Source organism: Triticum aestivum, chromosome 7B, assembly GCF_018294505.1.
Source record: "Triticum aestivum cultivar Chinese Spring chromosome 7B, IWGSC CS RefSeq v2.1, whole genome shotgun sequence".
NCBI classification, from domain to species: Eukaryota; Viridiplantae; Streptophyta; class Magnoliopsida; order Poales; family Poaceae; genus Triticum; species Triticum aestivum.
The window spans coordinates 597,664,959-597,676,312 of NC_057813.1; positions in this window are offsets into that span (position 1 = coordinate 597,664,959).

The window sequence follows — 11,354 nt, forward strand, 5'->3', positions numbered from 1 at the left end:
GTAACACGTCATCCTAATAGATAGATGAGAAGGCCTAGTTCTTAATCCCCATAGAAGAGAAGAGGATGACTCAGATCAGAAGGCCATGAGGTATAAGGAGTAAAAAGAGCCTTACGTTCCCTCCCACAATCAATTCCCTTACATAACCAAAGCATTTCTAGACTCAACTTCGACCAGTTTGGCTTGGTAATCCTACAGGCAGTCAGGCTCTGATACCAAAGCTGTCAGGACCCCGACTCAATGCCACATCGATCTAGTATGTAACACCTCATATCACTTTGCGGCCTCACGCACGGTATTCCCACAGGTGTCGCCTTACCTTTGCCCGGGACCGTTTGCGCCTTTTGGCACACGTATATGATAGTGTTGCTAGCATCCATATGATAAGGAGCCCGGGCTGACATGGCTAGTCGTAAACCCAAAGTGGCACAAACCTACAGGGACAGGCATTCATGACCCAGCATCGAACGTGTCGGTCATCAGCGAGTGAATCCAGGCTGTAGCACTGGGCTAGCAGGACTCCGGTGAACCGGGCTGTAGCGGGCTAGCAGGACTCTGGTATTCATCGCGTGACATTTCCCCGAAGGGACAGACATAGGAACGAAGAAGGACACATGCCGGCCAGCCTAAGTGTTCCGGAGCAGTAGCAAGCTACCATGGCTCGGTAGAAACACTAGGAGACATTTCCCGGTAAGAGAGGCTACTAAAGATAAACAACTAGATAGTCAGATCCCACACATACCAAGCATTTCAATAACATAAACACAATATGCTCGATATGTGCAAATACAACATGGAATCACAACATGACTCTACGACTCAAGTATTTTATTCAATAGGCTCCGAGGAGCGAGATATTACAAACATGGGTCTCATGACCCAACATCCAGAGCATACAAGTCAAAGCACAAGCGGAAGCTTAACATGTCTGAGTACAGACACCTACCGATGAAAAAGGCTGAGAAGCCTGACTATCTACCAGATCCTACCGAGGCCACAAGATCGTAGCTGAGGTAACAAGCTAAACGTCGAAGTCCACGCGGAACTACTAGCGAGACTGAAGTCTCTCTACAAAAACGTAAAATAGGCAAACGTGAGTACAAATGTACCCAGCAAGACTTACATCAGAACTAACTACATATGCATCATTATCAACAAAGGGGGTGGTGGAGTTTAACTGCAGCAAGCCAGCTTTGACTCGGTGGCTAACCTGAACTACGACTGCAAGTAACTCTTTGAGGTGGCGCACACGAGTCCACATATTCACCATATCAATACACCACTATGGATCCGCTCCCGTCTCCCTATGAGAACGCCATCCATAGCACTCCCGCTTATCTTGCATATTTTAGAGTATCCACTTTCACTTGTCTATGAACTATGCAAGGGGTCCAAGTTTCCATATCCGAGGAATCCGGCTATTCGAATAGATAATGATAACCCTGCAGGGGTGTACTTCTTCACACACGCTCTCGCCACTTATCGCCCTGTACACGTCATGTACCTCGGCAACCTTCAAGCGGAAGCCGGGCGAGGGAGTCGGCCACGACCTACCTAAACACTCAAGTCTCTCGTCCAGGTTTATCGCCTATTCGGGTTCCATCCGCAAGGAGATCCGGCCGGGGTGTCGCTCACGGCCCCAAACGATGTGTGCAGGGTTCCCGAGCCCACCATCCGGGTGCCAGTCGGTACACCAGGCCACGTGTGCCTAGTCTGTCCCAAGCCCACCCTGTCGGGTGCCACTTGGTAGAAAAATAGCACTACCTACAAACACCAGAAACTAGTTACAACTCCTAGATAGAGAACAAGGGTGATTAAGAAGCCGAGAGGGGCACTTAAGCATTCCAATGTGTTGTAGTAACTGTTCATGGATCACAAACACAGAACTCAGTTCCTGAGGACGGCTGCAATGAGACAACCCACCATGTACTCCTACATGGCCTCTCACCGCTACCTTTACCAAATCGTATTCACACGCTTAGCTCTCAACAGTAGGACATGTTCACACACCTCTGACTCATCCCCGATGAATCAGACCTGAGTCAACTCTAAGCAATAGCAGGCATGACAAACAAGCATGGATGAGTAGGCACATCAGGGCTCAAACAACTCCTACTCATGCTAGTGGGTTTCATCTATTTACTGTGGAATGACAGGTCATGCAAAGGATAAAGGGGTTCAGCTACCGCAGCAAGTAACAGATGAATCATTGTTGTCCTAATGCAGTAAAAGAGAGCAGGAGCGAGAGAGTGGGATTGTATCGGAATGAACAAGGGGGTTTTGCTTGCCTGGCACTTCTGAAGATAATATAGTTCTTCATCGGTGTCATCGAATTCATCGTCGGAACCAAGTCTACCGAGAGGGGACAAATACCGGCAACACAGAGAAAACACAATCAATGCAATGCAACAATATGATGCATGAATATGACATGGCAAAATGAGTGTGTTTTGGCTAATGCAACTTAGAACAGTTTAAATGAAGTTGGTTTGAACCAAGGGTTCAAATTCAAACTCCATATGTGAAAGTTTAGATGCCATTATATGATTTGTGCTAAACAGCAGCTATAATTTGTTCTAACATGCATGAAAATTGTACAGATTGATAGATTGGATTTTTCTGATCATTTTTTATATATAATTTATTTCATTTGGAGTTACGGTTGAATTTCTATGATTTTTTGAAGTTTGGCTAATTTTCTGGAATTCCTGATTTAAATTAAATCCAGAAAATAAATAATTGCGACAGCACTGCGTCACTATGACGTCAGGAAGTCAACTGCGGCTGACCAGGTCAAACCTGACGTGTGGGGTCCACACGTCAGTGACAGGGGGTTAAACAGGGGTTAGTTTAATCCCAATTAAAAGATTAGTGGCGCTGGGGCCCACTGGTCAGTGTCAGGGGTTAATTAAGCGGTGAGGTTAGCAGCTAATCACGCGCTACGTCAGTCGCCGGAGTTTCGCCGGCGACGACCTCGAGCCACGGCGGAAGTTCGCCAGAACGAGCTGGAGGCCACGGTTTGGCACACGGAGGCCACCGGCGGGTAGCCCATGCACGGGCGCATCCAGCCGCGCCCAGGGGAGGCCGTGGGAACGGCGGAGCTCGCCGAAGCAGAGCTCGCGGCGGCGGCCGGAGTCGGGCGCGAGCGGGGATGCGGCTGCGGTGTGCGAGGGCGAGAACGGAGAGGGGGAGGAGGAGCAGCAGCTCACACCGATCCGGAAGAGTAGCTCAGCGGGCTCGGGACGCGCTGACGGCGGCGTATGGTCGCCGTAGATCTTCACGGCTGTGGGTTGAAGAAGGCGGCGGCGATGGCTCCACGGGGCGTCCGGCGTCTTGTGGCTTGACGGAGAGGACGAGGGAGTCGTGGCGGAGCTCGTGGACTCTACGGAGGGGCGAGGGGACGGCAGGGAGCGCGTCGGCGGTGAGCTGCGGCGGCGGTAGCGCTTCGAGCGCGGGGAAAAGGAGAGGTCCAGGGGAGGAGGGAGAGCGAGAGAGAGTGGGAGAGGACCGGGGCGGCGCGTGGCGACGTTCGGGACGATCCAGGCGACGAGAGGGAGAAGCAGGAGGTGGCCACGGCAAGTGCTCGCGCGTCGACACGCCTCTGCCTACTGGCAGAGGTTGAGGACGGCCGCCTCGCGCTGGTGGGCTGGGCCGCCTGCTGGGCCGCTGGGCCAGGCCAGGCTGCACAGGGGCTGCAAGGAGGTAAGCGCCAGGTAAGTCTCTTCTCCCTTTTATTTTTATTTTTCTATTTTCTGACATTTGTTTGGTTTAATAAAATACTAAACCATTTTATTTTCTTATGCCAATTTTTGTAGGAACTAGTGGTATTATTCCAGAGCTCCCCAACAAGTGGCACAATTTTTGGACATATATTATATATATAACATATATATATCCAATGCAAATAATTATGCATTAATTCCAATGGCCAAAAATAATTACTTCTGAGCTCCCAAAAATATTGGTCGGAATTTTACCTCTGACCAATATTTTTAGAGAAAAACAGGAACATTTACTTGGGCCAAATTGAAGCAATTTTTATCTGAGTCATTTCCAGAAATGATTATGAGGGTTTCACAAATCCTCATTTCAAACTTAAATGGAATTTAAACATGATGCACACATGACTAGCTAGTCTAGGTCATACCAGAACTAGGGATGTGACATTAGCTACATTGCTTGCAAGGCTTATAGTGATGTGCATTACCGAGAGGGCCCAGAGATACCTCTCCGACAATCGGAGTGACAAATCCTAATCTCGAAATACGCCAACCCAACATGTACCTTCGGAGACACCTGTAGAGCTCCTTTATAATCACCCAGTTACGTTGTGACGTTTGGTAGCACACAAAGTGTACCTCCGGTAAACGGGAGTTGCATAATCTCATAGTCATAGGAACATGTATAAGTCATGAAGAAAGCAACAGCAACATACTAAACGATCAAGTGCTAAGCTAACGGAATGGGTCAAGTCAATCACATCATTCTCCTAATGATGTGATCCCGTTTATCAAATGACAACTCATGTCTATGGCTAGGAAACTTAACCATCTTTGATTCACGATCTAGTCAAGTAGAGGCATACTAGTGACACTATGTTTGTCTATGTATTCACACATGTATTACGTTTCCGGTTAATACAATTCTAGCATGAATAATAAACATTTATCATGAAATAAGGAAATAAATAATAACTTTATTATTGCCTCTAGGGCATATTTCCTTCAGTTTTCCTGCAAAAAATCTTAAATGAGAGTTGTATAGCAACACATAATCACCTACATTAAACTCACGCTTTTGTATCCTTTTGTCATGCCATCTTTTAACTTTTTCTTTAAAAAACTTGGCATTTTCATAGGCTTGGGTTCTCCATTCATCAAGTGAGCTAATATCAAATAACCTCTTCTCACCGGAAAGTTTGAAATCATAGTTGAGCTCTTTAATAGCCCAATATGCCTTATGTTCTAGTTCGAGAGGTAAGTGACATGCTTTTCCATAAACCATTTTATACGGAGACATACCCATAGGATTCTTATATGCAGTTATATAGGCCCATAATGCATCATCAAGTTTCTTGGACCAATTCTTTCTAGACCTATTAACAGTCTTTTGCAAAATTAATTTGAGCTCTCTATTACTCAATTCTACTTGACCACTAGACTGCGGGTGATAAGGAGATGCAATTCTATGATTAACATCATATTTAGCAAGCACTTTACGGAAAGCACCATGAATAAAGTGTGAACCACCATCAGTCATTAAATATATAGGGACTCCAAACCTCGGAAAGATAACTTCCTTAAGCATTTTAATAGAAGTGTTATGATCAGCACTACTAGTTGGAATAGCTTCTACCCACTTAGTAACGTAATCAACAGCAACTAAAATATGAGTGTATCCATTAGAAGCAGGAAAAGGTCCCATATAATCAAAGCCCCAAACATCAAATGGTTCAATAACAAGTGAATAATTCATAGGCATTTCTTGACGTCTACTAATATTACCAATTCTTTGACATTCATCACAAGACAAAACAAACTTACGGGCATCCTTGAAGAGAGTAGGCCAATAAAAACCTTATGTGCAGTTCTATCTCCAGCGTAGTGTCCTCCATAAGCTTCGGAGTGACACTTGCATAGGATTTTTTCCTGTTCATGCTCAGGTACACAACGTCTAATAACACCATCTACTCCTTCTTTATAAAGATGTGGATCATCCCAAAAGTAATGTCTCAAATCATAAAAGAACTTTTTCTTTTTTTGGTATGTGAAGCTAGGTGGTATAAATTTAGCAACAATATAATTAGCATAATCAGCATACCACGGAGTGCTACGAGAAGTACTTATGACATTTAATTGCTCATCAGGAAAGCTATCATCAATAGGTAATGGGTCATCAAGAACATTCTCTAACCTAGATAAGTTGTCTGCAACTGGGTTCTCAGCTCCTTTTCTATCAACAATATGCAAATCAAATTCTTGCAGCAAGAGAACCCATCTAATAAGTCTAGGTTTAGCATCTTTCTTTTCCATAAGATATTTAATAGCAGCATGATCGGTGTGAATAGTTACTTTAGAATCAACAATATAAGGTTTGAATTTATCACAAGCAAATACAACTGCTAAGAGTTCCTTTTCGGTAGTAGCATAATTTCTTTGAGCATTGTCTAGAGTCTTACTAGCATAATGGATAACATTTAATTTCTTATCAACTCTTTGCCCTAGTACATCACCTACAGCATAATCACTAGCATCACACATAATTTCAAAGGGTAAGTTCCAATCAGGTGGCTGAACAATAGGTGCAGAGACTAATGCTTTCTTAAGTATTTCAAATGCTTCTACATAATCATCATCAAAGACAAATGGTACATCTTTTTGTAATAAATTAGTCAGAGGCCGAGAGATTTTTGAGAAATCTTTAATGAACCTCCTATAAAATCCGGCGTGACCAAGGAAACTTCTTATACCTTTGATGTCCCTGGGACATGGCATCTTTTCAATAGCATCAACTTTGGCTTTATCAACTTCAATACCTCTTTCAGAAACTTTGTGCCCCAAGACAATACCTTCATTAACCATAAAGTGGCACTTTTCCCAATTCAAGACAAGATTAGTTTCTTCACATCTCTGCAAAACTCGATCAAGATTGCTCAAGCAATCATCAAAAGAGGATCCATAGATGGAAAAGTCGTCCATGAAAACCTCACAAATTTTTTCACAAAAATCAGAAAATATAGCCATCATGCATCTTTGAAAGGTAGCAGGAGCATTACATAAACCAAAAGGCATACATCTGTAAGCAAAAGTACCAAAAGGGCATGTAAAAGTAGTCTTTGATTGATCTTTAGCCGACACAGGTATTTGAGAGAAACCAGAATAACCATCTAGAAAGCAATAATGTGTATGTTTGCATAATCTTTCTAGCATTTGATCAATAAAAGGTAAGGGGTAATGATCTTTCTTAGTAGCTTTATTTAATTTACGGAAATCAATTACCATCCTATAACCTGTGATAATTCTTTGCGGGATCAATTCATCTTTATCATTAGGGACAACAGTAATACCTCCCTTCTTAGGGACACAATGGACAGGACTTACCCACGGACTATCAGCAACGGGATAAATTATACCTGCCTCCAGAAGCTTGAGTATTTCCTTCCTTACCACTTCTTTCTTTTTAGGATTCAAACGTCGTTGAGGATCACATACTGGTTTAGCATCCGCTTCCAAATTTATTTTATGTTGACATAGAGTGGGACTAATGCCCTTAAGATCATCGAGAGTATATCCAATAGCTGCACGGTGCTTCTTCACAGTTTTCAATAATCTTTCTTCTTCATGCTCTGAAAGTTTAGCACTAATAATAACAGGATATATTTTCTTTTCATCAAGCTAAGCATATTTAAGATTATCAGGCAACGGTTTAAGCTCAAACACGGGATCACCCTTGGGTGGAGGAGGATCCCCTAGGATTTCAACAGGCAAATTGTGTTTCATAATAGGTTCCTATTTAAAGAATATTTCATCTATTTCCCTTCTTTCATTCATAAACATATCATTTTCATGGTCTAGCAAATAGTGTTCTAAAGGATCACTAGGAGGTACAGCAATAGAAGCAAGACCAATAATTTCATCCTTACTAGGCAATTCTTCCTCACGATGTTGTTTACTAAATTTAGAGAAATTAAACTCATGAACCATATCATCCAAGCCAATAGTAACAACATCCTTTTCGCAGTCTATCTTAGCATTTACAATATTCAAGAAGGGTCTACCAAATATAGTGGGGCAAAAGCTATCTTGTGGAGAACAAAGAACAAGGAAATCAGCAGGATATTTAGTTTTCCCACACAAGACTTCAACATCTCTAACAATTCCCACTGGCGATATAGTATCTCTATTGGCAAGCTTAATTGTAACATCAATATCTTCTATCTCAGCGGGTGCAATTTCATTCTTAATTTCTTCATATAAAGTATGTGGTATAACACTAGCACTCGCACCCATATCACATAAGCCATGATAACAATGATCTCCTATTTTAACAGAAATAACAGGCACGCCTACCACAGGTCTATGTTTATCTCCATCACAGGGTTTAGCTATTCTAGCAGTTTCACCAGAGAATTCAATGACATGCCCATCAATATTATCAGACAAGAGATCTTTAACAATAGCAATATTAGGTTCTACTTTAACTTGCTCAGGAGGTGTATAAGTTCTAGTATTGCTTTTATGAACAACAGTTGAAGCTTTAGCATGATCCTTTACTCTAGCAGGGAAAGGTGGTTTCTCAACATAAGAGGTAGGAACAATAGGATCATTATAAGTGATGGTCTTTTCTTCAACTTTAATAGGTGCAGCTACTTTTACTTCTATGGGAGGATGATACCTAAACCACGTCTCCTTGGGGAGATCAACATAAGTAGCAAAAGATTCACAGAAGGAAGCTACTATCTCAGAGTCAAGTCCATATTTAGTGCTAAATTTACAGAAAATATCAGTATCCATAAAAGATTTAACACAATCAAACTTAGGTGTCATACCTGACTCTTACCTTCGTCGAGGTCCCAATCTTCAGAGTTGCATTTAATTCTATCCAATAAATTCCATCTGAATTCAATAGTCTTCATCATAAAAGAGCCAGCACAAGAAGTATCGAGCATGGTGCAATTGTTATCAGAAAGCCGAGCATAAAAATTCTGACGAATTGTTTCTCTTGAGAGCTCATGATTGGGGCATGAATATAACATTGATTTAATCCTCCCCCAAGCTTGAGCGATGCTTTCTCCTTCGCGAGGCCAAAAATTATATATGTAATTGCGATCACGATGAACAAGATGCATAGGGTAATACTTTTGATGAAATTCCAATTTCATTCTTTTATAGTTCCATGATCTCGTATCATCACATAGTCTATACCATGTCGATGCGTCTCCCTTCAAAGATAAAGGGAAAGCCTTCTTCTTAACAACATCATCGGGTATACCTGCAAGCTTAAATAATCCACAAGTATCATCCAAATAGCATAGATGCTCGTCGGGATGCTTTGTCCCGTCTCCTGTAAAAGTATTAGCCAGCAGTTTTTCCATAATACCCGAAGGAAATTCAAAAGGAGTTTCATTTTCAATAGGTTCAGTAGGTTGAGGAGCAACTCTTTGCTCTACTGGACGGGGTGAAGATACCCTGAACAAGCCCCTCAGAGATTCACTTTCCATAGTAACAGGTGACAGAAAATTTTAGCACACTATATAAATTTTTCCTTACCAAATTCCACCTACCAAAGGCGCTACACTCCCCGGCAACGGCGCCAGAAAAGAGTCTTGATGACCCACAAGTATAGGGGATCTATCATAGTCCTTTCTATAAGTAAGAGTGTTGAACCCAACAAGGAGCAGAAGGAAATGATAAGCGGTTTTCAGCAAGGTATTCTCTGCAAGTACTGAAATAAGTGGTAACAGATAGTTTTGTGATAAGTTAAATTGTAACGAGCAACAAGTAACAAAAGTAAATAAGGTGCAGCAAGGTGGCCCAATCCTTTTTGTATCAAAGGACAAGCCGGAACAAACTCTTATAATAGGAAAAGCGCTCCCGAGGACACATGGGAATATCGTCAAGCTAGTTTTCATCACGCTCATATGATTCCCATTCGGTACTTTGATAATTTGATATGTGGGTGGACCGGTGCTTGGGTGCTGTTCTTACTTGAACAAGCATCCCACTTATGATTAACCTCTATTGCAAGCATCCGCAACTACAACGAAAGTATTAAGGTAAACCTAACCATAGCATAAAACATATGGATCCAAATCAGCCCCTTACAAAGCAACGCATAAACTAGGGTTTAAGCTTCTGTCATTCTAGCAACCCATCATCTACTTATTACTTCCCAATGCCTTCCTCTAGGCCCAAAGAATGGTGAAGTTGTTGGAAATATGCCCTAGAGGCAATAATAAAAGTATTATTATATTTCATTGTTCATGATAATTATCTTTTATTCATGCTATAACTGTATTATCCGGAAATCATAATATACGTGTGAATACATAGACCACAATATGTCCCTAGTGATCCTCTAGTTGACTAGCTCGTTGTGATCAACAGATAGTCATGGTTTCCTGGCTATGGACATTGGATGTCATTGATAATGGGATCACATCATTAGGAGAATGATGTGGTGGACAAGACCCAATCCTAAGCATAGCACAAAGATCATGTAGTTCGTATGCTAGAGCTTTTCCAATGTCAAGTATCTCTTCCTTCGACCATGAGATCGTGTAACTCCCGGATACCGTAGGAGTGCTTTGGGTGTATCAAACTTCACAACGTAACTGGGTGACTATAAAGGTGCACTACAGGTATCTCCGAAAGTGTCTGTTGGGTTGACACGGATCGAGACTGGGATTTGTCACTCCGTATGATGGAGAGGTATCTCTTGGGCCCACTCAGTAATGCATCATCATATTGAGCTCAAAGTGGCCAAGTGGTTGGTCACGGGATCATGCATTGCGGTACGAGTAAAGTGACTTGCCGGTAACGAGACTGAACAAGGTATTGGGATACCGACGATCGTGTCTCGGGCAAGTAACGTACCGATTGACAAAGGGAATTGTATACGGGGTTGTTTAATCCTCGACATCGTGGTTCAACCGATGAAATCATCGAGGAGCATGTGGGAGCCAACATGGGTATCCAGATCCCGCTGTTGGTTATTGCCCGAGAGTCGTCTCGGTCATGTCTGCATGTCTCCCGAACCCGTAGGGTCTACACACTTAAGGTTCGGTGACGCTAGGGTTATTAGGAAGACTTGTATGTGATTACCGAATGTTGTTCGGAGTCCCGGATGAGATCCCGGACGTCACGAGGAGTTTTGGAATGGTCCGGAGGTGAAGATTTATATATGGGAAGTTGTCATACGGACACCGGAAAGTTTCGGGGGCTTATCGGTATTGTACCGGGGCCACCGGAGGGGTTCCGGGGGTCCACCGGGAGGGTCCACCCCTCTCGGAGGGCCACATGGGCTACAAGGGGCAAGGAACCAGCCCTTGGTGGGCTGGGCGCGCCCCCTCCCTTGGGCCCATGCGCCTAGGGTTGTGGGGGAACCCTAGTGGGGGCGCCCCCCTTGCTTGGGGGGCAAGCCCCCCTCCCTGGCCGCCGCCCCCCGCTCTAGATCCCATCTGGAGGGGGCCGGCCCCCTTGCCCCTTCCCCTATAAATAGAGGGGGTGAGGGGAGGGCAGCAACACAATTCAAGGCGCAGCCCCTCCCCTCCCCAACACCTCTCCTCCTCCGTCACGCGCTTGGCGAAGCCATGCCGGAGTACTGCTTCTCCACCACCACCACGCCGTCGTGCT